At 42.8% G+C, this 27,477-nt stretch overlaps 2 protein-coding genes across 2 annotated transcripts in view; one reads left to right on the top strand and one right to left on the bottom strand.

Moving 5' to 3' along the window:
* Positions 1-27,477, bottom strand: part of Hnrnp-k (Heterogeneous nuclear ribonucleoprotein K) — a 346,733-nt gene that overhangs the window by 12,904 nt on the left and 306,352 nt on the right. The gene's annotated exons all lie outside the window — the stretch shown is intronic.
* Krz (beta-arrestin protein kurtz) overlaps positions 1-27,477 on the top strand; it is a 64,019-nt gene that overhangs the window by 912 nt on the left and 35,630 nt on the right. The window lies entirely within an intron of this gene.

Raw genomic sequence — 27,477 nt, 5'->3', positions numbered from 1 at the left:
TCCACGTGCCATCGCCGTACGTGCGTGCACTCCGAAAACAGGATAAAAAGGCCGCCGCGGAACGGGTGCGCTTTGACGCGTATTCGTAGCGTGACGAGCGTGCAGCCGTGTCTTGCGTCAATATATTTTCGTGGAAAATCGTTTTCATTGAGATCCGATGGCGAATCAAACCCGTTCGCGAATACGAACGAAATTGCACACGGGCCTCTCTCTCTCTCTCTCTCCCTCTCTCCCCCCCCTCCCCCCCTCTCTCTGCTATTCGATCGATCCGTGTTCCTCGGTACGCAGTGTCTGCGAGATATCTAGAGTATCGCGGGAACGCGTGACTGACGAACTGCTTTTTTTCGGGGAGGATTAGTATCCGAAGAATTTCGTTTCGCTCCCCTGGGAAGCTTATCTCCCGATACTCGTTCCTGGCCGTGTATTTATTTTTTATGCTCCCTCAGAAAAATAGGTTACGTCTCCGGACAGCACGGAGTATACCTCGCATGTTCGCACGGTTCGGACTACAACTCGAATGCACACGGCCGTGTAACGCTATTCAAAAATTGTTTGGAAAAGTCTGTATATAGTTACTGTACATTCACTGCCGAGTGCAGTACATACTGTGCCGAACGAAATTATTGGCCGTGTCTATTTAATTTTTTCTCTTTCTGAAATATACACTGGAGCGCAAAACTGAGTCGACACTATTTGAAACAACTTTTTTAAAAATGAATGAAACTTTTGACGAAACTTGAAATGAAACTGAAATGATCAAAAATTGATGAAACTTTTTTAAAATTAGATCAAATGAATGGAATGTTATCGAGAAGTTAGAAGGATCAGTTTATTAGACGAGGCGAGAAGAATTTTTGAAAAGAAAATTTGAATTAGTCGGAATCGCGAAGGCAAAATTGATTTTTCCAACTTTTTTATCTGAGTATTGAAAATTTAAAACATCTGTTTTATTCACTCGTATAAATTATATCCATGCTGAAAATTTCACGAATTTTGGAAAAATCGTAAAAAACGGCAATTTTTCTCACTTTTAATCGTTCATAACTGTTAAACGAATTTTTTCAAAAATTGTTTTCGTCTAATAAACTAATCCTTCTAACTCCCCGATAGCATTCCAGTCATTGGATGTAATTTCAAAAAAGTTACGTCGTTCCAAATAGTGTGGACTCAGTTTTGCTCTCCAGTGTAACTTCCAACCTCAAAGCATGCCATGCATTTCAAAGACGATTGTGACAGAGGAAAGCAACAAAATACACGATCAAATCAGAAAACTTAACCACAAAATTCAGACAAGATATCCGAAAAATCGTTGGATGTTTCTCGGTATTAAATAACATTCGGTTAAGCAGTCCTTCGGTAATGGTCCGTGACCAAAGAAAAGACCGGAGGACCGGAAAGCTTGGAAATTCTGAGAAAAATTTCCGACGTGCGTGGCACGTCATTTCGAACTGTGGGACAAAAAGCTTTCCAGCGCAAGGGGTTAATACAGAGAGGGCTACAAAACGCCAAAAACCTGGGAGCATGGCCATGTTCCATGCGCGCGCGTAAAAAGAAAGAAAATGGTCCATCTGCTTGAAAAAAGCGTGGAAATTGTTGAGAGGGGAGGGGAGGGGAGTAGAAAAGGGGAACGAGTGGGTATCTTATTGGACGCGTTACGTGGAAAACGTTTGTACGGAAGGATGCGTACGGATAAAAGCATAGTCCCGTGGCCGAATCGCGTAAGGTGAATGGCCCCGATCCGCGCGGAGTCCCATTCACGCGTTAAAGGCACCTCTCGACGGTTTTCGGAACCGGTTGCACGAAATCCATGGGAAAATGGCCGTGCACCGTGGGAGCCCCATGGCCGTCAGTGTCGGCGCGTGTGTGCCGTCTTTCACGACGGTTTCCTCCAACGACCGTGGGCTATTCCGTTCCCTTAATTTCACGTGGTCGAACGCGGCCCCGTAACGACAACGAACGCCAACAACGCGCGCCGCGTCGCATACTAATTTACGCGTCGACCGGCCGAATTAAATGCGCCGCTACACGCGAAACGTTTTCCGGTTCCGTCGCTCGTCGATATTTCGCGAGTATCGCGAGTACCGCCGCTCCTATTTCGAGCCTCGAGGTACCCGCGCCTTCTATAATCGCTTCTGCGACAAGGGTTCACGGTTATTATTATTATAATAACATCGCAACGATAATAAACGATCACAATCCGATACGGGTAAGAATACTCGCGTACCGGTCCCCACAACGGGGAGAAAACCCGATAAAAAAATAGCCCCTCGTGTCGATAACCAAATTTTCATGCCGTTGCACTGTATCAAACTGTGATAACTATAGCGGCGCTAATATTTTCCGAATGTTAACGCATTATCCCGTGAGCAAACATTGTTAAAATACGGTTACTGTTAGGCACCGCGCTGTACGATTTCTATAGAAACAATAGCTTGCGGAGGAAGGATTTTCATTTTGCACATAATCAACCCTTGGCACTCGAATGGCGACTGTAAGGCAAAATATTTTTTACATTATTAAATTTATTTGTATTTGATAAATTGCTAAACATTTCAATACTCTACGAGTAAATTGCACCATTTTCGTATGTATAGCATGAAAAAATATATATAGAAGGGAAATATTCTAGGTGGAAAGAAATTTTTCGTTCTAGAGTTAAAATGGCTTCGAGTGCAAAGGGTTAACACTAGAACCACCGAACCAGTCAAAATGACTTTATCCTAAATTTTTCGACCACAATTACTGAAATTATAAAAATGTTTTCGTCAGAAATTTTTGAGTGAGCTTCTTTATTGGAGCACGCGTTAGAATAAAAATGGTATGAAGTTTGAGCACACATCAAACTCGAACACACATCAGTATTTATTGCTCGGTGGTTTTAGCGTTAAAGAGGTCGCAGCCGGAGTTTTCAAAGTTCGGCGCAAGAAACGAAAAGTTTTCGGCTCGATCGGTCCCCGAGCGGTGCTCGCTGTGCGGTTTAATCGCGGGTTCGAATCCGAATTTTTTGTCCATCTCGCGGGAAAGCCGCGTAATGAAAATTCCGTGTAGCGGACGGATTGATGGAGTCGCGGTCCGAATAATGGCGTGTAGTTTTACGATTATCCGGTATCTATTTACGTTCCGCCGAGCGACGGGATTAGGAGGCGCGCAATCTCGACGGCATATGGCAGTGCCGGCCGCGATACGTCCTCGGGGCAATTTGCTTTATCGTGGGGGATCCCCCGTGCAGTTTAACGCAAACGGAAAACCGCAAGTATCGTCGCGCCATCGGGAAAAAGTGCAACGAAACTGAAGTCGACCGTTTGCACTCGAAGCTATTTTAACTTCAAAACGAAACATTTCTTCCGATCTAAAATATTTCCCTTCTATATACTTTTTTTTTCGTGTTATACATACGTAACTCGTGCAATTCTGAAGTGTTCAGTAATTTATTAAATACAAACAAATTTAATCATGTAAAAAATATTTTGAATAATGATACAGAAATTTTTAGTGGCGCCTTGCAGTCGCCATTCGAGTGCTAAGGGTTAATAACGTTCGTTCTGATTGCAAGCTGGTTTATTAACGCGCTCGCTGCCTTCCGGCCTAGCCCCGTATTTTTATTAGGGGGACCCATGAGTAGTCAATTATTTTGAACTCTAAAACAAACTTTGTTGTAAATTGAAGTTTTTATTTCTTAACCCTTTCCCGTACTTTAACAAGTCTGACTCGTGATGAAGATTTTGACACAAACGTAAACATCACGAGTCCGACTCGTGGACTGAAAATCTGCTAAATGTAAACATCACGAGTCAGAGTCGTGGAATGATTTACAAATGACTGTAACACATGGTCGAGTTTGTAACAACGCTGAGAGAAAACAAACGTCTGTTTTTTTAATAATATGTTTATTGGTTTATGAAAAATACAATAACTTAGATTATGGTACCGCTATAAACATATAAAAACTTAACCAATAAATCTTTGTGTTTAATACGTATTTGATAATTGCATGATAGCAATTCTCGTACATAATCTCTTTGTTTGTAAATAGGGAATTATTGAGCTATATTAGGCTATGTAAATTGCAACTCTTTGGTGTGAGAAAATGATATTGTTGATTCTTGTTTAGGTACGTCCGTTTATTTATTGTACGTCCTACGGATGTACCAAGGCCGCCGTAAACAGTGGCAATGACCGTTCAATTTTCGGACCCAACTCCAAATTTTTCTATAGTTTATTTTTTCTCAAACAATTGTGTATGATGCCGGGCCGTGAAACGCTCAAATCTCTGATATTTTTTCTCAAGTTTTTAATTTGAATTGCATTTCCGACCGCGAAGGGGCCCCCGGGCTAAAGCTAATAAAGCTCGCGCGTAGATTGCCGCCGCTGCTCGTAAATAGGTAATCACCTAAGCGAGTACACCGAGGATTATATCGCCGTTTGAGGCACCGCGTGATTAAGCTGTTGGTCCGTTCCTTGCGATTACCGTAGGTATCGTGCGGCGCGATGATCCGAAAACGAACAAAGCTCCCATTTCACGAGGGACTCGGCGGCAGTAATTCGAGCAGAATTTCTGTTTCTGAATGAGAATTCATCCGGGCGCAATTTATTGAGGGAGCTCGGTTGACGAGGCCCGACCGTGCCGTCGCGATTCACCGCCATGGTATTTCAATGGAATCCGTTTACGCCGCGCGGCCGCTGTTTCTGAAATTGCGCTGAGCGATTCGAGGAGGGGGGGGGGGGACTTTTCCCACCGTTCCCGAGCTGGAACGACACCCAGGACAGGATACAGCCTGGAAAATGGTTCGTTTACCAGTTGTCCGCTGCCAGGAGGTCCCCGAAACGTTAATTTCGTGGTTTTTAACTTCCACGGTTTTTAAGGAGCCCGCCGCCACAGTGGGCCAAAAGCGCCAAAACGTGGGCAAAATGCAAAAAATGAATTTCACGTTAGGGGTATGGCTCTTGCCGTATTGGATTCTCAGGTAATGACTGTACAAGATCCGCCATATTGAATCCACCATTTTGTTTTTTGTAATTTTGACGTCAGATTCATATTCGCCGGCCCGAAAAATATGTGAATACTAATTTTCAAGAAAGTCCAATAATTTTTTTGGTTACGCATCCGCCATATTGAATCCACCATTTTGTTTTTTTTTTTGTAATTTTGACATCAGATTTTTAATCAGCGACCCGAGAAACCTATGAGTATCAATTTTGAACTAAATTGAAGTACTCCTTCCTATTTTGACCTTCCTACTCCTTCCTTTTTTTTTTTTTTTGGAAAAATAGAGAGATTATGGTACGAACGTTTTTTAACCTCGAGAAAATTCGTTAAACGCGCACAAATTCAAGAAAATTTTAGTTTTTACTACACATCATTTCCCGTAGATTTGTTCACGCTGATTTCAAATCTGGTCTCAACATTTGTCCACGACCTCAGGATTTTGCAAAAAATAGATTTTTGTGACAAAAACTAATGAAGTCATTTTTTCGTTGAAATGATTGGATGGTAATAATCTCCCTGCTTTTCCCATATTCTACAAAGTTACAGGTTTCATTCAAACAAAATTTCATCGCTCTACCTCATTCCTATCGAAAGTGCCTTGATTTTGAATCCGATTTTGTCCAAATTGCCCACTGTGCGCCGCTTTAAGAATTCTTTACTGCTCGCGCGAGGCGACCTCGCCCGCGCCGGTATTGTTCTCTCTTATTTGGTCGACATATATCGCCGAGGAGCTCGCGGCAGATATTTTATGCATGCTGTCTACGGTGTCCTGTCGATATACGAGCACGATGTCGCATCTGCAACACCGGCGGCGGTAAAAATGTGCGTTCACATTTAAAAATCGCGTAGCTTTTTTAAACATTCTGCGAGAAAGTATTTTCAGTAAAAATGTATTCTTTCGTTCAACGATTTCGGTGAATTGTAGAGAATGTGGCAGCGCTTTGAAATTCTTCGAATGTTCTTGCAATTTGGTATCTCACCTAGCCTTCGTCGTTTACGACGCAGAAATTCCGCAGTCTATAATACTTCATGCACAATCCTTGTGAAAACTTTGATTGCTCTGTGCGCATGTATAGGTCAGAACCTTGATGTCTCGTACTCCTGTCATATTCGTGGCATCTCCTCTATTTCGAAATCATAAAGAGCATAAACGGCTGAAAGAGTTTCGCCGAACACTGAATGCAAGGATATTGGTTTTTACTTTCAGCTCGGGTATTGTTCTCTGCGTAGCTGGACAAAGTTCGTGAGACTACCACTTCCGGAATGTAAAAAAGAGCTTTGGTCGAAAACTTTTGCACGCCACTCGTATATTCAATCGCTTGAAACTTATGTTTCTTAAGCAACGACGGCTCATGCTGGATTTACTGTTGGCGTAGTATATGTCGTATAGCTGGTTGTCTCGAGAGTGTGCCATAAATAAATTGGGTGTACACCTATGCAGATCCCCGGCACATTAAACATCTCCCTTTTTCTCGAGAACCACCCGGTGATATCGTTGTTGAATCGTAGACGGCGGATTATCATAAATTATTTAAGCAAACCCGGACTAAAGAAAATATTTCTTTTGCGAATGATTCGACGCGCCCAGAACAAAGCGAAGAATTATCGTTAACGTTTTTCTTTCTTTTTTTTTTTGCACGTAAATGTTACTTTTTGCCGGACCAATTAGCAAATGCCACGAATACATGAAGGATCCGCAGCCTATTAATGTGAGAAGCTTCAACTAATGAATACACCTTTTTTTATCCCGACGCCACCTTTAGCCGGAGTTTTTATGTTCCGCTCACTTACCGCTAATTAGCCTATCTGTTACCTGCAGGTTGCTTGATGTATATTAATTGTTCTACTCGTCTAATAATAGCGGTGAAAATACCTTTTTGCAACAGGATCGCGTGTTTCATTTGGAAATGGCGGATTCCATCGTGTCGCGGATCGTTCGCGTCAAACGAGCCGTTATTTTTTACCAACGGTCGGATCGGAGCGGCATTGATAAGGTTCAATGGCGATTGAAGGATCGAATTTGAAAACGATGTATCGCGCATTCCGGGCAGAATGGACCAGCGCATCCAGCGCAGCGGTTTCCTTTTGTTACTCGAAACGGGAAACGCACGCGGCTTTCACAAGCCCCGATTACAACCGGGCGCACGCAACGGAAAACCGAGAATTTCCTTTTCGACTTATGCGTGCGGTAATGCCTACTTTAGTTTTGCTCGTGATCGAGTAAAATGATACCCGCGTGTTCAATCGTACCCGAGCGGATCTAAAAAGCGCTGTGAAACGCTAAATTTGTGAAAAATCGTCGACATTGAAACTGTGATAATTTTGTTAAAAAGAAATAGTAACTTGTACAATAAGGAACCAGGCATTTCCTTAAAATCTTCCCAGTGAGCTGAAATTAAAGAACTACAATGTTCTTTTAATTTTTGAATCTCCAATTCTTCAGCGGCTGCATACAATTGTACACAATCCTTAAGCCCCACAATTCCAATTAAATATTACTTTTAAAAAGAAATAGTATAAATCGTGTAATTACAAATCGTTGAAAATAGCAGAAAATACTCGAGAGAGACGTTCAATCGAGAACAAAGAACGAGAGACGGGAAACAAAAGGAGCGCAAAACAAATTAGGTAATTAGCGAATGGTGGAAATTAGATAACGTGACAAACGACAATGTTGTTGGAGTAGGCGAGGTCCATGCGTAGTAGCTATCCAGCACAGATACGTGACTTATATAAGATGCTATCTATTGCGATATCTATTCATTTCACGGAATTTCGTAATCGCATAATCGAATGACGGAGGCGTCGCGTCGCGTCGTGATTATCGAAATTTCGCCTTCAACAATAGCCGGCGCGATCGTGCCGGATCGTTTTCCTCGGGGATCTATGACGCACGAGCACAAGAGTCTCCACTTGCACGACCGCATTGTAATCCGCGCGAATAAATTACAGATGCACAGTTAATTATTCGACAGCGGCGTCGTGTCTGTTTACGAGGCTCGTCGTCGAACGCTGAAAACATTAATTCGCGAGCCGGATCGTGCGGATCGAAACGGAAACTGTCATTCTTCATCGCCGGCAATTATTAATAATCGATGATCAGGAATATATCTGCCGCGCATAAGCTCGCGGCAACTATCCGCCTATACGCGAACAGTATAATTACACTGGGCGCGTAATAGCGGATCAGGGTAAACAGTAATAATGCGAAAACGAGTGCCGTTGATAGTACGAATGGTAGTATTTGCGGCGGGCGCGCACTATGCTCCGTTTCAATCGATTCGATTTTTCCCTGAATTGGAGAATATAATTTTAATTTTAATTTTTTTTTCGTTTTTCCTTTTTGTGGAAAAATTATCAGAAACTTTTTGCCTTTCTGCGCTTCGAAACAGCGCGAACAGTAGTGAAACATTGTTTTTAAAATAGGTTTGCTAATGTTATCGTTATTTATTGTACTAGGCTATTATATAAATTGCGACGACTCCAGGGGAGGGAAAATTTGCATTTTAAATTTGCGTTTTCAAATATTGCAGCTGCGCGAACAAGATAAGCTAGATCGAAAATTACCGTCAGGTGGTGCGTTCGACTCAATTCCCTTCTCGCGTGTGGCGGGATAGTAAACGTTAATTATAGATGATAATTCCAGGTCTAAATTGATAAGTCGTCGTACTACAACGGAACGACGCCAAGAAAGAAAACGAGAAATTCTAACAATGATTTATTCTGCTCGACGTGTTGACCCTCAGCACTCGAATGGCCACTATAAATTGCTGTATCATTCAAAATATTGTTTACATTATGAAATTTGTTTGTATTCGATGAATTACTAAAAACTTCACTATTGTACCAGTACAATAGAGTAACAAAAAATCTATAGGAGGGAAATATTCTAGGTCGAAAGAAATGTTTCGTTTTGGAGTTAAAATAATTTAATAATGCAGAATTGAATACTCTACAAAATTGGAAAATCACACAAATACGTGCTGTGAATTCAGAAGGAGAATCGTTCGAGGTTAGCTTTCATCTGAATTTATTTCACCTGCGAAACAGCGTTTGAATTTCGGAATTTTTCACATTCGTTCTCCGAATTATTATTATTTCACGGTGTCCGATGTCTTTTCGTGCTGTTTCTTCGTGTTGCATCTTTTATAACCAGTTTGCGGTGGCTGGAGAATTCTCTGCATTGCTTATCAGCGGTTCGCTCGACCCAGAACGTTTTAGCCAGGATCGACGTCGAATTCGCATGAAGCGGTTCACGCATCGCGGAATCAACATAACTCGCAACGGGCGAAACGCATCGCGCGTTGCGTAAGCTGCGATAAGTGGTTTTATCGGGCGCACGCTCCGAATCAAATAGAAAAGTCCCTGTTCGAGACCGACCGGCGTTCAAAGGTCGCACATGTGCGATTTGCGTCATTGATGAATACATGTCGCGGCTCTAGAATCGAATTTGGCAATCCCCCTGATACAGCGCAACGCTGCGTTCCCATTCCGTTCGTCACTTTCGCAAGCGCCGAAGAATTCGCGCGCAAACGGGAAATATCTTCTCTGTCCGGCAAATAGACTGCGGATTCTGCGCGTTTATGGCATTCGCGTGCCATTGGATACAGCAGAAGGAACTTTTGATGTACAGGGTGCACGTGTGCAAATTACTTAGCTATATAAAAAAAATGAAACGAAAGTTGTATGGTTTCAAAAGCAGTGTACCAATTAGTATTTCTTCTATAGTCCTTTTCTATCCAGATACAGAGGTCACCTTGAATCTCTCGTAGAGGGTAAACTTTAGTGGGAGAATTGAACCCTGAATAAAAACCTACACGGGGTGAACAACTAATACCGAGACGAATGATTTTTAATAAAAAGAGAATTAATTATCACAGCGCGTGCTTCTTTTCAACCATTTTTCTCATATACCAAATAGTTAGTAATTTAAGTGGCACACTGACTTGAATCACAGCGAGAGCTTCAACCAGTCAGCTGTTTTCGACGAGTATACGAAGAAATGGCAATATTTTGTGTCACGACGAGTATACTCGTCAAAACAGCTGTACGGTTCATTTTTACGTCTCAATTTAGGTACATATTTTTCAAAGAGGTCGAAACAGTTAACCCCTTGCCCTACGATATCGAGTCGTACTCGTGATGAAGATTCTGAACAGAGTCCACTAAATATGTATGCTATTAATTTCCTTCAAACCGAAATAAAATTCTATTTGGGCGTCGTTAATGTACAGCTGTTGAAGAACATATAGGCATGCAATAGACATAAATTTTCTCCTTTCTTTTAGGAAATTACGAATTACAAAAAAGTTCTAGTCACTGAAACCGCGAAATAAATTGTAGTGCAAGGGGTTAACTGGTTAAGGACACGGAGAAAATGCAAAAAAAAAATTTTCTCAAATTTTCCAGACCAGAATGGACTCGAACCGACTTTTGGGCCAGCTGTTTGGCATAAATATTGCGCGTCCGCAACTTTTTCGATATTTTTCCGCCGGACGTTGCAAGTATCGTGGGAACAAAGAGTCTCGAATGGTCAGGGTTGCCGGAACCGCGATACCTTGACGTTCCATCCTTGATTCCATCGGTGATCGATGACGAACCCTTGTCCAGGGTATCGCGGACAAACAATGGACTCCGGTGCTTCATTGTACGCGCGTAATCGGCGATCCGTATATCCTTCGAGACGCGTCGATCCCGAGATACTGGCCCGCAGACACGAGAACGGCGATCTGCATCGCGGAGCGTGTGATTCATTCGCTAATTGATAGGCATTTCAGGAATGCCGGGCCGCCTCGGAACACTATGCTTCGTACGAAAAAGAACGAGCCGCTCACCGCGTGTCCGTCTATCTTGCGAGAGAACGTCTTCGCACGGAAAGATCTGGCACAGCGCGCCGATAACGAGGACTAGAGGAGCTCGTTAGATTCCGAACCTTTTTCCGTACCGTCATTTTATGGTGCATTTAACCACGCTGAATCACTATAATACTATTCACCGGCATTGTTCGGTCGCAACATTCCGTTCCACTTTAACATCAAAGAGAGGCTCCAGCATGGTTCACGCGAGAATGCTCCATCGGATCCAATGTGGATTCAAGACGGTGCTGTTTAATTAACTCTTAACGTCTCGGATTATTCTTCTCATCCGAAGATCGCAAGAACTGCAATCGAATTACTACTAGTTTTTCCTTTTTTTTTTTATTATTATTGAGCTTAAATGCAACTCCCCATAGCGGGTTATGAAGCTTTACATTAGGATTAACATGAGCACAGCGTATTTGACATATACGTTAGGATTAACCCTTTGCACTCGGCACTATTTGAATTCCGAAACTAAATTTTTCTTCCGTCTTAGAATATTTTCATTTTATTCGTACGAAACTGATCCGATTTCCACGTATAATATTTGAATGTTTAGTGATCTATCAGATACAAATTTTGTAATGTAACGAATATTTTGTAATATTTCTGGTGATTTGTTTGAAATAATGCCACAACAATTTCTGGGAGCGCTTCAGAGTCACCAGTCGAGTGCGAAGGGTTAATAGGAAAACAGCGTATTTGGCATATACATTAGGATTAACCCTTTGCACTCGACACTATTTGAATTCCGAAACTAAATTTTTCTTCCGTCTTAGAATATTTTCATTTCATTCATACGAAACTGATTCGATTTCCACGTATAATATTTGAATGTTTAGTGATCTATTAGATACAAATTTTGTAATGTAACGAATATTTTGTAATATTTCTGGTGATTTGTTTGAAATAATGCCACAACAATTTCTGGTGGCGCTTCAGAATCGCCACTCGAGTGCGAAGGGTTAATAGGAAAACAGCGTATTTGGCATATACATAATTTCAAATTTGTATGAAAATGACACGCTTGAATGCTCGGTTCACAAAGCAACGATCTAACATTCAAGGGTGGGAACAAATTGAACTTATTCAATCCTTTCATAAGATTAACTCGTTGTGTACTACTAGTTTTCTATGCGAAAATATGCAAAGAAGTATCAATATCCCTTTGTGAGTAGTTCAGGGACCTTTAAACGCGAAGTAGGGACTTATACAGAGAATTTACTATACGCTGTAGTAGAATAGCAATTAACACTAGGTCTACGGGACCCGTTTACGGTTTTAATATTTTCAATCTAAAAATATTAAGATTGTAAGGATACATAGATGAGAAATTATTTAGCATTTCTTTGGGTATATATTACTTTAAAAATATTGCTAAAAATTTGGGTAGCAGGTTCTTGTTATTTTTACGAAGTGATGCAAAATATTCGCTTTTAGTGCTCCGTAAACCTAGTGTTAAATCTAACATTTATTACTGTTTTCGTAATTTGCATAATTTTCATCACCCTCTGGCTTAAGTAAATAGTATCCACGGCCAACATCGGATTTCCTTTAATGCGTACGTGAAGGGGTTAATATGTCACGAGCCGCGATTGGGCAAAACAGAATCAATGTTCGATACGCGAATTATGGATGTTCGAATTGCTTTGTTTTAACGACGCTGAATGATTGATGTGCGCAGCTTTATTATTCGCGCGCAACTGCGGGTGTCGATATTTCTGTGTCCTCCGCGACAGTCGAAGCTTGTCATTTATTAATTGCGATATTCGGAGCGAAGTCTCGAACAGAGAAAACCGCAAGGATCGGTTTCAGTGGCGAACGTGGACAGGCGATTGTCGAAAACAATGCCTCGTACGAAAACAATACATTCTACCCCCGTCTCACCCACTACTTACCCACCACCCTGAATAAATAAAAAAAGTAAACTTAATCGTGTAAATTCAACTTTTTTCTTTTTAAATCTTAATTTTCTCTTTTTAATTAAAATTTTTCTTTCTAAATAAATTCGCGCCGTTTACTCTTGTACCATTTAAATTCTAAACATAAAATACGTAATCACCCTTTGATTCTGCAACCTCTTCTGGCAAAGACATCATACCGTGAAAATTTCTGCGGTTTTCCATTAAAATACTTTTAAAATAGTGAATAATATAAACATATCCACGGCACGAACTTATGGGACCACCTAATAATATCACAAATAGTTCTTTCTAAGGGTGCTTTGGAACTTTTCTGACGTCTGTGTGTTGTGTACGTTTTGATTAGTTTGGGGTGTGTTTGCACCCCTACACGCGGAGTTTTGCCCTTGCGATTTTTGTAAGATCCGCAGTCCACATTGTTAGGAGTAATGGCGTTAATAATTATCCGATGGCAGAGCTAGGTCGTGATTCCGGTTAATAAAATTCCGAATCGGTCCGACTCGGCTGGCAAGATCGCATCTCTCGCAGAATCTTTTTTCCCTTTGAAGAGGATCCTCCATCGAAGCTGGCTGGGAGTCGCTCCTCGGAATTCGCAGAGTCGTTAACCGTTAATACTTGATCCCCGTTCTTACGTTTGTCGCGGATCGGACACCGTTTGAAAATTACAGAAGTTTGTTAACGACGACCGGGAGAGAGCGGTGGTTGCGGAACCGAGAGGACCGGGAGCAATCGGTGGAAACACCGCGGCAAAGGAAATTAGACATCTCTATCGATTTAAAATTCTGCTGGAGGGCGGCGAATCAAGGGAAAGGGTTGGCGCCCGGAGGAAACGTTCCCGCTTCAGGGACTACTTTATCAATTAGCCGTCTGTAATCGACGCCGGGGAATATTCAGGATCGCTGTACCAGACCGAGAGATAGTACGCGAAATCCGTGATTTTGTCTCCCGAACCCGCGATAGATCGTTCGATCGCTGCACACACGGCCGAATGACGAAATTATAAATAATGATCGACATAAATATAAAATGAGATTCTATTCGAAATTCTGGTTAGAAATGCTTCTGAGAAGACTGCTTAATAATTATCTTCGGAAAAGTAGCTGCTTAGGGTTAATTGGGGTCATAAAAAAGGGGTCAAGGGTCCATAGTATGTTAATTTAAAAAAAAAATTAAATAAATTAAAACACTAAATTATTTCTGTATGTTTTCGTGAGATATAATATGCGATAAGAATATTATTTTACAACCTCATTGTTATTTTCATCATTGTCATAAGCATCGTCAGTAGCATCATCATCAAGCTCGTCATCGTTGCTTTCATTACCATTACTATAGAAAGTGGGCATTCTTAGCATACTTAATACAACCTGATTAAACTTTGATTCTTTTTTTACGGTTTTTTTCGCATACTTTATTTCATCAAAAGTGTTTCGAAATAAACACTTTAACTGTACGTTTTATTTGTATTATACAATGTTTAGAAACTTCACTAACACCAAACTTGTCGAATATATACTTTAACAATCGTTCATTACACTTAAATGACGAAAACTTGAAAAACTGTTCACTTCTTAACACATCAAATAGTTCTTTTCTCGTAATTTTCATTTCCTTTACAGCGCGGTCGACGCGACCACCTGTAAACAATCCGATCTATTGATCGATAGGGCAAAGATGGGCACTCAATTTTTAATTTTTTATATTAGTTATAAGCCATTTTTTCGAACTAGTCAAGAAAAATCGGTGTACTATTTGGAACTTTTTTTATAACTCTAGCTAAAGTAAGCGTATCAATATTTTTTAACCAAAAATAGTATACGATAGAACATACTATATTAACAGTACGTACAACTTATCTTTGTGTTAGCAATAATTGCAGATGAAGGTACGTACCTGACGCTTCAATATCCATGTAGGAAACTTGGCGAATTTAAATCGGAGAAAATAGGATGAACGGAATTACGTCGTCAACAATACTGGCGCAAACAACTGATATTCGCCGTCCGAACCATAACATCACTTTGCGCATGCGCACCAACTACTATGTTGCGTTAACAACAAAAATTCTCACGCTATATTGTAGGCAGTTTCTTAGAGTACGTTATGATGGTATTTGTCGTTAGTTCAGAGAACATTTTTAAATCTACTTTTGTCGTCGTAATTTGGTCATTCGGCCGTATGTGCCCTGTAACAAAATGGCGGCGCCCGTACCTTACGAGGATCACATTCGTCATTGCATACTTTTCCATTTTCATGCGGGATTTAATGCAACGGTAACAACAAAGAAAATTTGCAGGAACGATGGCAAACTGTCCTTGATAATGATGAAGATTATATAATAAATTAAGAAACGGAAACCTGAATTTACTACAAAGCAAAAGAAAAAGAAAAAAAATATTCTCACGCGGCGAAAATTTTTAAATCTACTTTTGTCGTCGTAATTTGGTCATTCGGCCGTATGTGCCCTGTAACAAAATGGCGGCGCCCGTACCTTACGAGGATCACATTCGTCATTGCATACTTTTCCTTTTTCATGCGGGATTTAATGCAACGGTAACAGCAAAGAAAATTTGCAGGAACGATGGCAAACTGTCCTTGATAATGATGAAGATTATATAATAAATTAAGAAACGGAAACCTGAATTTACTACAAAGCAAAAGAAAAAGAAAAAAAATATTCTCACGCGGCGAAAATTTTTAAATCTACTTTTGTCGTCGTAATTTGGTCATTCGGCCGTATGTGCGCTGGCTCGTATGGTTGTTGTTCGTTTTCAAGGATTTTCCGAAAGGGGTGGTTTCCTCGATCCGGACTGCGCATGCTTCCGCGACGCTCCACGGAGTCTCGTAAACTGGAGCAGATAACGAGGCGGTTCTCTTATCGTGGCAATGTCCGAAGACGACCGGCTGCGAGATAACAGTCATTCGCTGCTGGCCGAATACGTATCCAGCGTATCGCGGGACCCTGCGCTGCGTCAATAGAGAGCGAGATCGATCGGCCCTCGACCATTTATGAATCGCTGACTCACCGGGAACCGAATGATTTCCGAGATCCATTTAACTCCTACGATCATTACCGCTCCTTCGAGAACTGGTCGGAGAAACCAACCCCGCGAGCTCTCCTTTCGCAATAAGCTTTTCCGTTATGTGTCACGCGCGTACTCACTTGCACATACAGATCGCAGTCGAGAGCAAAATTGACCCAATGAAGCCATTTTTATTTACATCGTTGTCTCTTCTTGACCCTCTGCACTCCGAACGGAGGACTTTTATCAGGATTTTTATGCAAAATGTTTGCGTTCGTTGCAAAACACAGGAGGCAAATAGAAAATGTTTTCTTCCTTTAATTAGCTTATTAACCCTTTGAACTCGAAGCTATTTTAACCCCGAAACGAAACATTTCTTCCCAGAGTATTTCCCTTCTGTAGAATTTTTTTTTTTTTTCATGTTATACGAAAATAGTGCAATTTGCTCGTACATTACTGAAGGGTTTAGTTATGTTAAATTTAATAATGTAACAAATATTTTGAATAATGATACAGCAATTTTTCACCCTTACGGTCGCCATTCGAGTGCGAAGGGTCAAGACAGAGTCCCGAAGAGTTCAAGGAGCGTACGATTTTAAATTTATTTCCGTTGAAAAATGGCGTCCGATCGCAACCCGCGGATCATTCCCCCGAATCGCGACTACTTCCGGCGAAGAGCTGGCCGTCTCGCTGCGAATTAGGCGAGGTACGTTTTACGGGAAAAATTTCGATCACCGAGGGTAGAAGAACTATATTATACCTCCATTAAAATGCAAATGAAATCCAGCTTGTGCGAAATGCAGATTGAACCGAACCGACGATGGCCTCGTGCTGGAAAAGAAAAAGAAAAATGGGGGGGGGGGAGAGAATTAGGCCGGACTGGTTTTGCAAATATCGCCGGGCACCAGCGTGCGGGCAACATTTAATTAAACGATAAGCGACACTGAAAACTATGTACGTGCTATAACCGGGCGATTTTTTATCCCCTGGAACGTCAAGGCCTTCCATGCGAGCCGTGCTACTTTTTTCTTTTTATTGTACAGGTGGCGTGATGCGACTAACTTCGCGTTTCCCGCTCGTTACTCAAATTACTTCGCGCTGGTTCGCGGAAATCTGTTGAAACGACGCGCGACCGTGGCCGAAGGTGGCACACGTGCGCAGACTAATCCGAGCCCCGGTTTTCTCGTTCATATGTGACACTAATTGAATCAATTTGCGCCACCGCGTCCGTGAGAAACAGTCTCACTGTATACACGTTTGTAAGGCTTTTTTTGAAGAAAATTTTTGCTCGAAATGGTAGCCCCTATTAATCAATACAGTGTTTACTCGATGCATGTCCAAAACACGGGTCTAGACATGGACATGTATCGTCGAGGAGATTCTTTGATCCAGTCTAGAGGTTCACGGGACCCCACGGCAGTGGGGATAGTTCTGGGACATTTATCGGCTAGGCATTCGGGACATATATAGAGTGAACACTCTGACTACCACGTAACGTCTGAAAAAAATTGGTCCAATTAGAAAAAAGTTAGTTTTCAAAGGGAGTCCACTTAATTGCGTCCCCGACTGTAGGTGACACAGATTCCGTTTATCAAGCTCGAACTTTTATTGCGATCTATAAAGTTAATCACATTTATTCCGGATCCGCGAAAGTTACACAATTGTTATAATAAATCTTATCTATTCTACTCTCGTTAGATAAGTTGTTCCGATTCTGCGCGACTTTTATGAGCGCTGGCGGGCAGCGTGTTGACGGTTGAAAACAATGGGATCAATCAGGTAAGAGGCTATTGTGTCGCGCTCGTTTATAATTCACGAAGAAATTTAGAGGAACTCGTTTGCGTATTAATTAGACTTTATGGTTTCTCTGTTCGCGGCTCACAATGGACACTTGAATCGCTAAAAACCAGTCCGAGCTGATCTTTCGGAACGTTCGATAAAATCCACGTTGTCAGTAACGATCGAGAGATCTCTCTCGGTGTCCAACGATTGAAAATTCGTTGTCCCGTCGATAACGAGAAAGAACGACGACAAAGAGATCTCGCGTGTCCCTCGCATTTAAACGGAAATTCTCGCGTGGTTGCTTCGCCCTTCGCCCTTCGCCCTTCGCCCGACCGCCACCTGTTTCTGCGGGCAGCGCGCCTCCGTCTCACCAGAGTATAAATAAATATTGTTCCTCTTATTTTGTTCCTCCGACCCCACGCTCGACGATATCGTGTCGGAAACGCGACTTTAAATGGGATCTAATGAGTATGAATATTATTCAGTTCGCATCGGTGGGAGGGAAAATATTCTATGAATATTCAACCGACGGGCACACGTACAGCGAGCCACAGTAAAAACCGTGCACTGCGTATAATACTTCTTGCGGCAAAAACATTTAGGAATGATCTGGAAAAGAAATACGGTAATTTCTCTATACATGTCGCCAACGCCTGGACGATAAACGTCGCGGAATTATTCCCACTATCGCGGGCATCGTGCGGCGCCACGAAGCTCGACAGTCCTCGGTATGTCTCCTGGACGATACAAGACCCGTGTTGGTGACATATATCGAGAATCGACTGTATAACGAATAATATATTGTAGATGTAAACTAAAAAAACGTTGTAATCGATGGAAAGCCGATTACACGCTCTGGAAAGTAGTCGAAGTACTAATTTTGTTTCATTTAAAACAATATTAAGCATCCCTAAACTTTTCCGCTGCAAGAAACATGTTTATTTATGCAGTGGACGATTTTCACTGTGTATAAATGGACTTTGTGCTACCGTTCTTTCCGGCCAGGGAATGAGCAACAATAAACTAACTGTTCGTTGCATCGGGATGGATCGTGAAGCGAGGGATTAACGATTGTCCGTAACACCGAAGATGAATTATTATTCCTGTTATTAATGAGCGGAGTCGGTAGACCGGAAGGCGATCGTCAATCTTGACCGGAAGGCGAGCCCAGCGCTGGTAGATCGTGCGCACGGCGGACACAGTTAATTAAGACGCGGCATCGTTCCGTCGCGATACTCGCGCGAGAACGATACTCTTCGTCCTTAAAATACGCAAAGTGGAGTACTCGTAAAGAAAGACAATGGCCGGGGGTCTCGTTACATTCCCCTCCGGCGGCCGGACGGGGGCGGAAGCCGGAATGGAAATCACCTGGCCGTTTCTTTCGAATCGCGACCCCCCTCTCTCTCTCTCTCTCTCTCTCTCTCTCTCTCTCTCTCTTTCATTAAAAGTTTACGAGCGTCGGTGCAAAGAACAACGTAATATCCGCGGAATATCCTTCCTGCCCGGTGACTGTTCCTCCCTCCTCCCTCCCCGGGATCTTATGAATCCTTGCTTGATTAAGGCTTCCGTTTCTCATCTCCGTGGCAATAAGCGAAACCGAGAAATCCCCGCACCCGTAAATCGAATCTAACGTGGGGGGGGGGGTGGAGAGGGGGCGTGGCACAGTCAACGAAAAGCATCTACACCAATTTGCAACAATAAAAGTACCCGAATGAAGGACACAGGAGCACCCACAGAGTACAATCTGCTGAAAAGAAATCGAATTTTTATCCTCTCTCTTTTTAGACAACTTTTTCTTCAATGAAACTTTTACCGACATATTCGCGACATTTTCCGGATTAAAACGAGCACAAACACGGCACAATTCGGATCATAATTACTCGTTTGATCCACGGTACAGTAGAACCTCTACTATCCGAACTGACCGGTCAGGGGGCTAGAATAATAGAGTGGTTACCTAGCGACAGTGTTGGATTTATATTGTGATAAATTTATTATGGAGATCAAAAGTACAGTGTTTACTCTATGTCCGAAACGCCTAGCCGATAAAGGTCCCAGAACTATCCCCACTGCCGCGGGCAATATCCCGCGAGGGGCCACGAAGTATATGCTTTCATCGACATTCTTATCCTTATCTACGTTCTGAATCAAAGAATAGTATTTCCTGGCCGATGTATGTCCCTGACTGATCTCGAATTTTGGACAGGAATCGTGTAGACATGTATGTTTACAGTCCTCGACGACCGAGGGCCTAGAGCTTCGCCGTCCTTTTCTACGTTTGGCGTGTCATCAAACAATAGTATCTCCTGGGCGATGTGTGTCCCAGGCTAGACCCGAATTTTGGACAGGAATCGTGTAGACATGTATGTTTACAGTCCACGACGACCGAGGGCCTAGAGCTTCGCTGTCCTTTACTACGTTTGACGTGTCATCAAACAATATTATCTTCTGGGCGATGTATGTCCCAGGCTAGTCCCGAATTTTGGACATACATCGTGTAGACATGTATGTTTGCAGTCCTCGACGACCGAGGGCCTAGAGCTTCGCCGTCCTTTTCTACGTTTGGCGTGTCATCAAACAATAGTATCTCCTGGGCGATGTATGTCCCAGACTGGTCCCGAATTTTGGACATACATCGTGTAGACATGTATGTTTACAGTCCTCGACGACCGAGTGCCTAGAGCTTCGCCGTCCTTTTCTACGTTTGGCGTGTCATCAAACAATAGTATCTCCTGGCCGATTCATGTCCCTGGCTAGACCCGTATTTTGGACATACATCGTGTATTATTTTTCTTTTCGTTTCGCATGTCAGGAGGAACCGATTTCATTAGTTTCGCGTTTGAAAGCACCAGAGGAGATGCGTGCATTAGAGAAACGTAATCACCGCGTTCGATCCAGGACGTTAGGCGGAATTTTCATAATGTTCTCGGACGCGAGAGGCAAACGCGCGCGTTACGGGAAACGAAGTCACCTTTTTTTTTTCTTCCTTCCTCTTTTTTCCCCCATCCCCTGCTAGGCCCCGTTCGATCCACCGTGCGTCGTATTAGCGGAATTTTCATAACATTTCCTGGCGCGCGGTCGGCGCCGTAAAATACAGCCCCTGCGCTTTTATCAATATTGCTCGCTCCAGTTTTCCCGGTTCACGCGAAACGCCGCGCCGCGCCGCGCCGCGTCGGGGGAAGTCTTTCGTGACCGGATCGCAGGCCGCGGCCATTTGCAATGCAAATACATACAGTCGGGGACAAAAAGACGGGACACACCGCGTATCTTCGGGTTTCCGTGCGGACGTGCCCGCCGGGAGATGCGCCATTTTACTATGAATCAATTACAACGTATAGATGTAAATATTTGTACGGAGTTTCTAAGAAATCACGTGAACACTCGACGAGGAAAATATTGTAGGACGCACCGCGTCATGTTTTTCCCCTCGCAGGTGCGAATATGCACAGGAAATGTGAATATTACATGTCGTGAGAAATCTCCTGTATTTAACATACATAAATACTTCAGTTTGCTCGCCGCGTAGAATGGGTCGTGGATAAACATCACGCGAACGATCGAAAATTCTCTCAAGAGAACTTTTCTATCGTTAGAATTGCTAAGCACGGCGAATTTGAAAAAATATCCAGACAATTCTGGCTCGAACAAAGAGTTCTGGCCATTTTGGTTCTGGCAAGTTTACGGTCTAGAATTCGAAAATAAAATGTATCGAGTAAAAATTAACCTTTGGTCTTCAAATCTTTTCCTCCCCGACTGTATGCCGCGGAAGAAAAATCGTCGACAGGGGAAACCATGCGATTTTTTTGCGCACGGTGTGTAGCCATAGGTTGCTGCTGCGGATCGCGGAACGAGCCGTGTTTGTCCCGCGCGAACCAAATCGCCAGATCGAATTAATTAACCTAATTTCTGTTTCCTGCGCGGGGAAGAACGATGCAGTGTTTGCACGGAACTCGAGCCTCCGCCCGGGCAGCGTTATTGGCGGAAATTTGTTTCAACGGCTGGAAATATCATTATTTTAAGTGGTGCAACCCCGTAGACCGTCAATCCCCCGAGATCCGCGTACCGATTGAATTTCGCCGTCGTCGTTGCGTCACGTTCTGACGCGTCCACTATCGCCCACCTGCGACCATAAACATTTCACAAAATTCGAATCACCTGTTCAAGGTTGTCCGTACCCTCCGGGACGAAAATGAGAGGAAAAAAATTGACACACATCAAAATTTATTTTAATTTATTCTCGCGATCGCAACAGAGAAATTTGTTTCCGCACACTATTTCAGGACACGGTTTAATTCAGCGACTGGGTCTAATTCGAAGCACCATTTAAATTAACCCTTTGCACTCGAAACTATTTTAACTCCAAAACGAAACATTTCTTCCGACCTGCAAAAATTGCCCTATATATTTTTTTTCATGTTATACATACGAAAATGTTGCAACTCACTCGTACAATACCGAAGTGTTTAGTAATTTATTAAATACAAACAAATTTAACCCTTTGCACTCGGCGCTCTTTTAATTCTGAAACTAAATTTTTCTTCCGTCTTAGAATATCTTCATTTTATTTATACGAAACTGATTCGATTTCCACATATGATGTTTCAATGTTTAGTAATCTTTAAATACAAATTTTGTAATGTAACAAATATTTTGTAATACTTTTTGTAATTTCTTTGAGATAATGCCACAACAATTTTTAGCGGTGCTTCAGAGTCACCACTCGAGTCCAAAGGGTTAATAATGTAAAAAATATGTTGAATAATGACACAGCAATTTTCAGTGGCGCCTTACAGTCACCATTCGAGCGCTAAGGGTTGAAAGAATTTGGAAGCCTCTATTATAAACTCTTTGAGCTCCTCGAATACTAAAATATTTGCTAAATAATAAATATCTACTAAAATATTTACTAAATACTAGAAAAACAGTTACCGAAACAAAGATTGCAACAAAGTACAGTACTACGCGTGCTATGGCAATTACAGGGAATTATGTCACTTAAGAACTTTGAGCTTCCCCGTTTCGTTATCGTTATTGTCGGTTCACGCGTTCATGGCTCCCGCAAAAGTCGGTAAAATAAAGATTGTAATCAAGCACAGCACTTACACGGTGATCAGAGGAAGGGCTCTATTACAGGAGATTCGCAGTTAATTTTCGCGATTCTAAATTGATACCCGAAATTGCCGGTTCGCGTAAACACACACACACACACACACAGGCAATTTGAACGCCGCCGGGTTCCGCAATCCGCGCCTCGGTAACGGACACAATGCGTCCCCGCGGTGCTTAAACGCCTAATAGACGTAATCATGTGGCGGTATAGCTGGGCGCTTATAGTCGCCGCGTCAATATTTTTCGATTATTTCCGGACAAACGGGAAAGCGTATCCGGCGGAAAGCAGAAATCCGCTTTCGCGGATACGGTTTGATCGTTGCAAAACCGATCAAGGACCTCTGGCTGTGCGAACCGGCCGGCCTTGAATCACTAGGTATTCGATGACTGACGAACATAAGTGCCGTACCGGCGGCGCGCACGTCCGGATTGCTCGTGATCGTGGCACAGAAATTTGTTCGCAACGAATCGCGAGTACCTTGGTGCCCCGGTGTCCCTGTAAAAATCGTTCCCACGAGTATCCGGCTGTCGCGCCGTGTCGCGCCGCGTCGAGACACTGTATCCGAGGTTTCCGCAGAAGCAATATGCTCGTAAATAAAGCGCACCGAGTTCGCGCGAAAACTCCGCGAGATCCGATTCAATTATTCTTTTATATATCAGGGGGACCCATAACTAATCAATTATTTTGAAATCGAGAACAAACTTTGTAAGGTGGAGTGGGGTAAAACCGACTCAGAGATTGTAAAGTTGACTTTAAACTGATGTATTTTCTATCTATTCCACTGAAACCGAATAATCTTAGTGTTTTTATTTAGCGCGTGGTTTATTCTTTAAGTTGCATTAATTTTAAATGCAACTACATTAAAAATATCTTCTGAAACTTACGATTTTCTTAATAAATTAAAAACAGTGCTGCTACGGCGGAAAATTATTGAATCTTATTTCCTTATATTATGGGGCAAAAGCGGAATTATTATTAGTAATAGAATAACATAAAAATAAAAATTCAAATTTTTATTCAATCATCGTCAAGACATCTCACACATTCATATTGTTTTTTCTTTATCCTTTGCTGCAGTTTCCACAAACCCAGTTCATGCAATTGCGACTTCCACCTTACAATTGGTACAATGCAACGTATATTCGAATAAATAAGAATATCTAGAATACTTTGAACACAGAGGCAGAACAAATTGTTTGCAAATAATTACTTATGGGTCCCCCTAATATTTCAGACAAACTTTTGTAGAATCTTTAGGTAAAATGGGCTACCGATTACCCCTAAACATTGACATGTGCATAGCGGAACCTAATATTAAGGCTTGCAGTTATATTCAGTTGTACTTCAGAGATCGTAAATTATCTATTAGGTTGGGGAAAAAGAAATCCATTACTTTTACGTGAACTTCAAGACTTTATTTAACATGTTTCGGATTGTCCGATTTGGGTCAAATATGCACCGTTTTGTTCTATAATTTGTTGCCATTTTAAAGGTAGCTTCGTAAAGCCTCTCTCATAGAAGTCTTGGTCCCTATTGTCGAAAAACTCTAGTGATCGATTTTCACAATCTTCTCTTGATGCCAATTTCTCATCACTAAGGAAGTTTTGTAATGCAAAAAAAAACATGGTAATCGCTTTCTACCAGGTCTGGACTATATGGTGGATGCATCAAAACTATTTAATAATAAATCATAATATTATTAATATTTCGATCATAATCACATCTTGTAATATTGTAATACTGTAAGGAGGCTTGACGCGTCAATGTCCTTTGCTCGCTCAGAGGCAACTGTTTATTTAACTAAAACTCATGGTAACATCAATTTAACAAAATGCTAACGCAACGCATAAATCAACAAAATTATATATAACAGTATAAATCAATAACAGGTAAACATATGAGTAATACAAACGGTGATATAAACATTCTTACAATACCAACCTGTTAAATTGTAATACCACATTGTCAAGCGAAATGGACCCATTTAAGTGTCTAAAGAGCTTCAGTAAAAAAGAAAAAAAATATTTCAGACGTTCTCTCTCTAATAATTTGGAAATATTTGGAATACGGTGGAAAAACAGTTTGGCCAATCGGTCCCCGGGAGTCTATTGTTGCGTGAGCATTGTTGGTCCCCCGTGCTCCGCGTTCGACTCGGGAAAGATTGAATATCGCACGAAAACTGGTTGGTCGGGTCGATCGAGTTCGAGCTTGTTCGTCCTCGATTCGCGACGGCGACGGAGAGAAACGCGGAAGTGACAGAAACGACCGGCGATCGCAACGAGCGATGTCCTTTGATGACGACACATGCGAGGATGCGTCGACGACGCCCTGAAAAATTCATGTCCGCGCGTCCGCTAGGAACGAGCGGCGCTCGAGCAACGAGCACGAGCACGAGCACGAGCACGAGCGTGAGCGTGAGCGTGTGTTCCCCGGGTGAAAATTTTAATGGTCGACCGAAAATAACCCCATGTAACGAGTCGGTATTCCAGCCGCGGCGTGTTCAACGTTCAAATCCGCCGTTAAGATTCCTGGAAGTATTCCCGCTATGAATATAACAAGCGTCGTGTATGTACGTAGCTCCGGAGTGCGTCACGAGGAAATCACGTGTCGTGCACCGTCACGCTGATGGAGGGGGGGTGGGGGGTGTGCCGTCGATCGTACCGAACGATTTTTTGTCGGGCCACGATCGAAATCCGGCAACGATCTAACACCGAGAACAGAAGATTCTGTGTTGATCCAACGAAGACGATTCAACTTGCTTACTTCAATTCTGTAGAATGGCTGCTAACTCCGCGTTGCTGGAAAGAGGATTTGCGTTATAAATTGATATGAAAATAAATTACTGTTTAATCCTTTGGGACTCCGATGTATCCCCTCCAAGGGGACATTACCAGAATCGATGGCACGGAGTGCAAATCTTTCATTCTCCCGTTATCATTTTGAAACTCGTCCGTTCGTTCCGGAGTGATCGATGGAATCGCAGCGACTTTCGTTTCCACGGCCGTTGTTATTCGTCGGAACGTACGCACACGACCTAATGGAATAATCCACGGGAATCCCTGCAACAGTTTCAGCTGTGTATTACACGCGCTTCGAACGGTGTTCGCCATCGGATCGATCGCGGCGATAGCCTGCAACCTTGCACCTAGTGCCGGGACGCGTCGATCCGTTTCTGGGTTATCGGGGCCCTGCGAACAAATTTCTAACGGGGCCAACTTTTTGTCCTTGCGCATCCGCTGCCAGGGAAAACGCTCGATTGTCTGTCGGACTTTTCAGCTTCGAGTTGTTGTAGGCCGTGGAACTTGTAAACTGTGACCTGCATCGCGGCGGCGGCGGCGGCGGCGACGGCTACAATGCACGCAACCAGCGCTCGCATTCTCATGCGCTCGATGCAAGGGTGTCCCAACGATCTCGTCTCGGAAACCAGGACGGCTCCTTCGGTCGAAATTCCGGCGGAATTGTCTCACAGGAGGGGGGTTCGATTTCACGGGAATCGGATTAAACGCTCGAGCACACGACCGATTGACTCGGCCGCCGTGTTCCGTTAATTGCTTACCAATTTTACTGATTGCGATCGCTGCGCCCCGGGAACGTTGACGCGAGTGTCAACACCCGTGGACCGATTCATAGAAACTGGAATCAAAAAGTCGGCTCCTTCTCGGACGTATAACGTGGAAACGCGAACGCTATACTCCGTGACGAGGTCTTCTCACACGGGGCGGATCGGAAACGCTTTATCCACGGAAACGGACAAAATATGCGCACATACCAGGGGGGGGGGGGGCTGTAATTAACAGTATTAATAATTCATTTGCACGCGAGGCGATTCTATCGCGTCGTTTCCTTTTTGTGCCTGTCACGTTCCTGGTAAATGATTCAATTGCACGGTTATTAAAACGAGGATCGTTGAACCGCCGCTACGCGAGCATTATTCACGGCGGATATTAAAGCAATGTTTGCTTATGAATATTTCCAGCCATACAAACTGATTCCCGGCGATCCCCCCTTCCCCTCGCGCCCCTACCCCCGAACAATTGTCGGCAGGATTCTCTTTCAATGAAGTGCACAACATTTTCGGGACACCCTGTATATCAGCGGATATTGCCGCAGCTTTTGGGGGGTATCCATCGTGGAATTGACTACGCGAGGGAATCATTGGATCGTCTCTATAAGACCCATGGGATCGCTCTTACATTATGGATGCGAGAGATCTATCCGGGAAGCCCGACACCGCGTGGACTTCAACACCGGGGAGCTTATAACGCGTAATTGATGTCACGATAAACCATTTGGAGTGGACCGCGGAAATTAGCCCCCGGGCGAACCTCAGGTTATCCAATATTCGAGGAAGATTACGGGTGCCTCGGCTGGAACAAATCTATTAGGTTGGCAAAGAAAGTAATTTCGGTTTTCACTAATAGATGGCTTTATGTTTTGTTTGATTGACTTCTGCTAACGTTGCATTTGTTTTCTTTCTGACATTTCATAACTGCATCTTTTAGGTTACTATTGAAGCAAATTACACGTAATTTTGATTAAAATTGTTCGTTCTGTGTCGATTTGAACATGGAGTGCAAAAACGAACATTATAGGCGCGTATTGCTTTTTTATTTCCGTAGAGGTAAAAAAGCTGCCGAGGCTCACATAGATATATGTGAAGTTCATGGTGTGGATTGCTTAACGGAACGCACGTGCCAGAATTGGTTTAAAAAATTCCGTTCTAGAAATTTCTCGCTTAAAGACGACCAACGTTCCGGTCGACCATCTGAAGTTGACGATGACCAAATGAAAGCCA

This window comes from Halictus rubicundus, chromosome 5 (genome assembly GCF_050948215.1).
Source record: "Halictus rubicundus isolate RS-2024b chromosome 5, iyHalRubi1_principal, whole genome shotgun sequence".
Taxonomy (NCBI): Eukaryota; Metazoa; Arthropoda; class Insecta; order Hymenoptera; family Halictidae; genus Halictus; species Halictus rubicundus.
The sequence above is the reverse complement of the archived record's forward strand: the minus strand, read 5'-3'. Positions and strand labels throughout refer to the sequence as shown.